This window comes from Camelina sativa, chromosome 12, assembly GCF_000633955.1.
Source record: "Camelina sativa cultivar DH55 chromosome 12, Cs, whole genome shotgun sequence".
NCBI classification, from domain to species: Eukaryota; Viridiplantae; Streptophyta; class Magnoliopsida; order Brassicales; family Brassicaceae; genus Camelina; species Camelina sativa.
In genome coordinates, this window is record NC_025696.1 from 3,838,082 (window position 1) to 3,843,895 (window position 5,814).

At 36.2% G+C, this 5,814-nt stretch overlaps 1 pseudogene; it reads left to right on the forward strand.

Annotated features, from left to right (window-relative positions):
* LOC109127896 overlaps positions 4,827-5,814 on the forward strand; it is a 6,409-nt pseudogene continuing 5,421 nt past the window's right edge.

Here is a 5,814-nt window from a genome sequence, read left to right on the forward strand (position 1 = left end):
GAGATTTTCTTTTTTTTTTTTTTTGTTGCTAAAGTGCAAATATCATATCAAATGAAAAGTTTGGTGTTACAAAAGTTACAACCTATTTCGTTGGTTTCTCAGCAAAAAAGTAAAACAAGAAAGCAACCGGGCAAACTTTGATAATCCTAGACATCTTCGTTGTAGCCATAAACTCATAAACTTTTTAAATCGCTTATTAAGATTCCTTGCCATGATGGAATTCTTGATCTCTCGATCAATGTCTTTAAAGATCACCGAAGGCAGGACATGGCTCTGATTGTGATGCAGGTTGTTACGCTGTTTCCAAGTAGCGTATATAACAGACTGTGCAGTCAATTTGCGCAGAGTTGGTGGCGACTTGTGATTAGTTGTCTGCAGCCAAAGAAGCAGATCTGACCAAGTGATAATAGGCTGTTCCAATCTACTGCTGAAAGTATGCCAAAGTGAAAGCGCATATTCACAGGTCAAAAACAAGTGATCCCTAGTTTCAGGGTGAGTGGAACATAGACCACAAGTTGGACTAGTCTGCATACCCCAACTCTGAAGCCGTGTCTTTGTAGGAAGGCGATTAAGGGTTGCTGTCCACATGGTGAAAGCATGTTTAGGTGTTGCTCCTTTGAACCATACCGAATCTGCCTCAGCTCTAGGTCTTAGGACGGACCAAGTTTGTGACGAAGAGAAACCATTGCAGCTTCGGTTGTCAACCACCCATTCATAAGTGTCGAGCCCCTGTTCCTCACTTGGCACGTGTATACTAGTTAAATGGACATGAAACATCAAGGTCTGGTCGGAACGCGGGGCCATGTCTACCAATAAAATTGATCAGTGAGCCAAAAGGAGTCCAATTATCAAACCAGAAGCTAGCTGTTCTGCCATTACCGATGTTGCACTTGATGAAACGTTCTGCCAAGTCCCTTAGCCTCAGCATACACTTCCAATTCCACGAGTCATTAGGTTTTTCTATGAGGTTCCAAAAGCTAGTTGAACTGCTAAGGTTGTGATGTTTATGCCACGCCACCCGTAGGGAACCACTATTTGAGAAGAGAAGCCAGATCATTCGAAGGCATAAAGTTCTGTTCCACACCGCAAAACGCCGTAACCCAAGACCGCCTTCTTTTTTTGGCAAACATACTTGCGACCAAGCCACTTTCACCAATCCCTTCTTATCTATTTGACCTGACCAGAGGAAAGATGAGCACAGCGATTCAATCTTTCTGATACAACCAAGCGGAAGAATGAAGGTGGATATCCAGAAATTCACTGTGCCAGAGATTACAGATGCTATAAGCTGGACTCTTACCGCAAAAGATAGAGCTCTCGCGGACCAGGAATTGAATCTGGCCTTGATTTTCTCAAGCAGAGGGGGGCATAGTCTGATAATTTAAGCTTTCGACTCGTCAGAGGCAGACCCAGGTACTTCACAGGCAGAGACCCCATGGGGAATCCATAGCTTTCCAAAGCATCGGATTCAGATTGGCTCAAGCCTGCATGATATAGATGTGTTTTCTCCCTATTCATGTGTAAGCCAGACCATCCTGCAAGTTCATAAATACCATGCAGAGAGGAACCATCCCCATCAAAGAATATCATAACGTCGTCTGCGAACATCAAGTGAGAAATCTCCAAGTCTGAGGTTTTTGGATGATAGGATATACAACCAGATTGATACCTTGATTTGAGCAAGCTCGAGAAAACCTCCATGGTCAAGACAAACAGATACGGGGAGAGTGCATCCCCCTGCCTTAGACCTTGAGTGCTGTTGAAGAAGCCCCCTGTGTGCCCATTAACTGATATAGAGAAGCTGGCCGTAGAGATACATTCTTGAATCCATCCTATGAATTTTTCAGGCATATTAACAGCTCTTAGTGTGGAGATAACAAAATCCCAACCCACGGAATCAAAAGCCTTTCTTAGGTCGACTTTAAGCATTGCACTAGCAGGGGTATTCTTCTTGTTATAACCATGTACGATTTCAGTAGCAAGCAGCACATTTTTCAATAAGAGGCGACCAGGCATAAAAGCAGATTGGGCATGGCTGACTATTCCGGGTAAGATACCTTTAAGTCGACTTGCTAACAACTTGAAGATGAACTTATAGACTGTGTTTAGGCAAGAGATTGGCCTGAAATCAGACATGTTTAGGCAAGAGATTGGTTGAAATCAGACTGGCGAGGTTTCCTTTTAGTTGTTATGAGTATCTTACACACTTTTTGCTGATTGCGTTCTCATTTTATGGATTCAGAAAGACCAAAATCTTATGTACTGTTGTTTGTAGCATTCGCTTGAAGAACATACCTTATGAAAAAGCAAGTTCACAGTACTGGAAGGATAAATGCATCTGCAAGACCTTGTACACTAGGTCTATGACACAAGTTTGAAGTTCTTGCAGTCACCACAGGTTAGTGAAGTCAATCACCTGAGAAAATTGAGTCAAGTAGTTAGTAAGTATTGACCCAGAAGTTCAGAACAACACTCATGTCTCAGAAAACGATATCATGTTTCCAAGACGAAATAGCAATTTTTGGAGTTACAATAAGCAAAAAGACAAATCAATAATTATCTCAAATACATACATCATCAGCAATTATAGGATCCTCTCTCTATCACACACACACACACACACTATCATGTCTTTCACCCTGAACAAAAGATTGAGGCAATCCATCAAAATCAACTACATCAGGATTTCTTAGTGTTCTGGTGGAGACAAAATCCCTTGCAGCAGACGTAAAAAAAAACATGGATAAAATCATTGCTCACTTTTCAGACCAACCTGTTGATCTTTGATTAACAAAACAGAGTATGAGAGAAAGAGTTAAGAAGAAGAACAGAGAACGATAACGATTCTCTCTTTGACTCAACACACAACTTTATTAATACGTAGTTTACAGACAATGACAATGTCTTTATATAGACTGAGAAAAAGACACAACATGAACCAACACAAACTAAGAGTTGTAACTCTTCACACATGTAAAAAAGACACATCATTTAATGTATGAAATCAATTAAACTTCAGAAACTCAAATTATATTCCAACACAACCAGAACAATAGGATCTAAGGCCGTGCTTAAGAAATTGATAGCTTGATTAAAACATGTTAATGCAATCATTAAGTATAAGCCAATCACTAAGATGCAGTTCCGTATAGTTCAACATGGGAAGATTCTCGGCATATAAAACGCAAAAAAATCCAAACGATTTGAATCAAAATCAAGAAAAACTCACAGAGGCGTACTTCGAATGGTAGCAGAAGCAGCCTCGGCGGCTGAGTCGTCGAGTTGACTCGTCATGAGTCATGCCCGCACATACTTTCTGGGCGATGACTACAGGGGATGATCGTTACTAAATCGCTAAACTTTCTGTGAACAGTTCCCTCTGCTTTCCACGCCGAACGTTCACTTCCCCGTGAAAAACAAAAAAGTCGATTTTCCTCAGAGGAATTATCTCGAACACTTGGTAGGTGTGTGAGTCTGATCATGAGAAAGACAAGTCACGCACAATTTCAAATAAGTGGCGGGGGTATGTAAAATTACTACTCTTTAAAACTTATTAACTTCTTTTTACCTGGTTGGATTTGGGCCCAACTCATCAGGCTTTCGTGATATTAAAGTATATCAAAATTATTTTATACTATTTGAGTAATAATAGTAATAATCTTAGTTCCATCAACATCAATAATGACAAAAGAATGTTATACAACGAATTACGATTACATAATTTTTACAACGACCAAGAATGTTAGTATGTTACGGTAACATTGTTACGTTATCATTTATTTTTTATTTATTACAGGAGAAAAATTATACAACGAATTATGAATTTCTTTAGCACCAACATATCCATCGACCGTCATGAATACGAATTACATAACCATATAATTATCATTGACAGGAGTATTCATCAAAATTAGCATAAGTCCTCGAATACTTATATTTATATATGGATAATTTTTAAGTTCATTGTGTTAGTCACGACTTTTTAACTTCTACTATTTTTTGGTTTCTTTTTTTTTTGTGTGAAATCGATGATGTCCTCGCAGAGTTACAACAGGCCAGTTAACAAAGAGTTGAACATTGATCTACTTCCAGTTTATTACTTAATTATTATCGAATCGCCGTGCACGGATGTACCTAACATATTTTTAAAAGTAATAATTAAAAAGTTTTACAGTTTTACATGAAAATAAAAATAGATACACAAAAAAAAAAGTTAGAAATGCAACCTTTTGAAACATATATTTCAAAAATACCCCTTTTTAACATTTTCATTTTTGTTCTATTTTACAAAATTACAGATTAATTTTTAGATTTTTTTTTGGTTTTAGTTCTTTATTTTATATTTAAGATATAGTTTTTAGGAGGAAGAATTTAGTATTTAGGTTTTAGGGTTTAAAATTTAGTCATTTTGTATATTAAAAATGTATTTTTGAAAATGAACAACATGAAAAAGTATTTTTAAAAAGTCACACATTAATGAGGATATTTTTGAAAATGCCTTTTTTTTTGCTTTTATTTATATTTTTGATTGAGTTGTGAAGATTTCCAAATCTTAGGAGGTTATTTAATTATGGTTTTTAATGGATTTGGAAGGCAAAACAAAAATCATGTAATATATAATCATCGATTTATTTTTATAGTGAAATTCAAGTATTATTAATTTTATGATTTATAAATATTTGTTAAATCGTATGTTATTTGTTTAACAATTTATTTTCGGGTTTCAAGTTGAAAGTAAAAAATAGAAAGGTTCAAATCTATGAATAAAACATATTATTTCAATTTTGTTTTTGAAAATCAATAAAATAAGAATTTTCAAATCTTATATGGATGTACAAATTAATGATTGGATAAACCCTTTAGATTCATTAAATTGTAGATTAAAAATTTTGAAATCAGTGATTTGATAGTTAGATATTGGCTGATCTGGTTGTAAATCTTATATTTGTTTTTCCTTTTTAAGAGTTTTAAAAGATACTTTATTTTATAAAAAAAAACATAAATAAGATACATAACAATAATATTATTTACAGGATAATGAACAAATATTTTACGTGGTATAAAGGATACTTTTCCTTAATACGGTGAGTCGATGATAAAGCTTTGTTATTTTCATTTAATAATATTTATTTATTTACAAAAGAAAGCTATAAAAAGTCTAAGGACATAAAAGTTTCATTTTTTGAGGAACTGTAGTATATTGTATATATAACCGTAGTGGGTGAGGAAGAGATTATTATAAGAGAGAAAGCTAAAACGGTTCCAAGACTTTGTTAATGTCTAACGGAGAAGAGCCACCGCTTAAAAGAAGAAGGATGACGATGTATAGTTTTCTGATGCTTCCTGATAATTTGGTATTAAATTGTCTAGCTCCTGTCTCAAGAATTTACTAAACAATTCTCTCCTTAGTCTTCAAGAGATTCCGCTCTTTCCTTACTTCAGCCAAGCTTTACCAAACCCGAAACCTCTTATGCCGCACCGAGAATTTTCTCTACGCGATTCTTTAACGTTTCTAACCACCCACTACGTGTGTTTACTCTTTGCCGGAGACCAAATAGCTCGAGGAATGTTTTGGTCCCAATTTTATCTCCCGATTTTCTTCCCGAGCACTTGCCAGGAGTTGCACTGGTTGGTTCTAATATTTATGTCATTGGCGGCTTAATAAAGAACAATGCCGTTATGGTCATGGACTGTCGCTCTCACACATGGCGTGAGGCTGTAAGCATGGGTGCTGAACGTGTGGACCCATCTGCTTGCGTTCTTGATGGAAAAATATATGTAGCAGGAGGCTGCACAGATCTGGATGCAACTAAC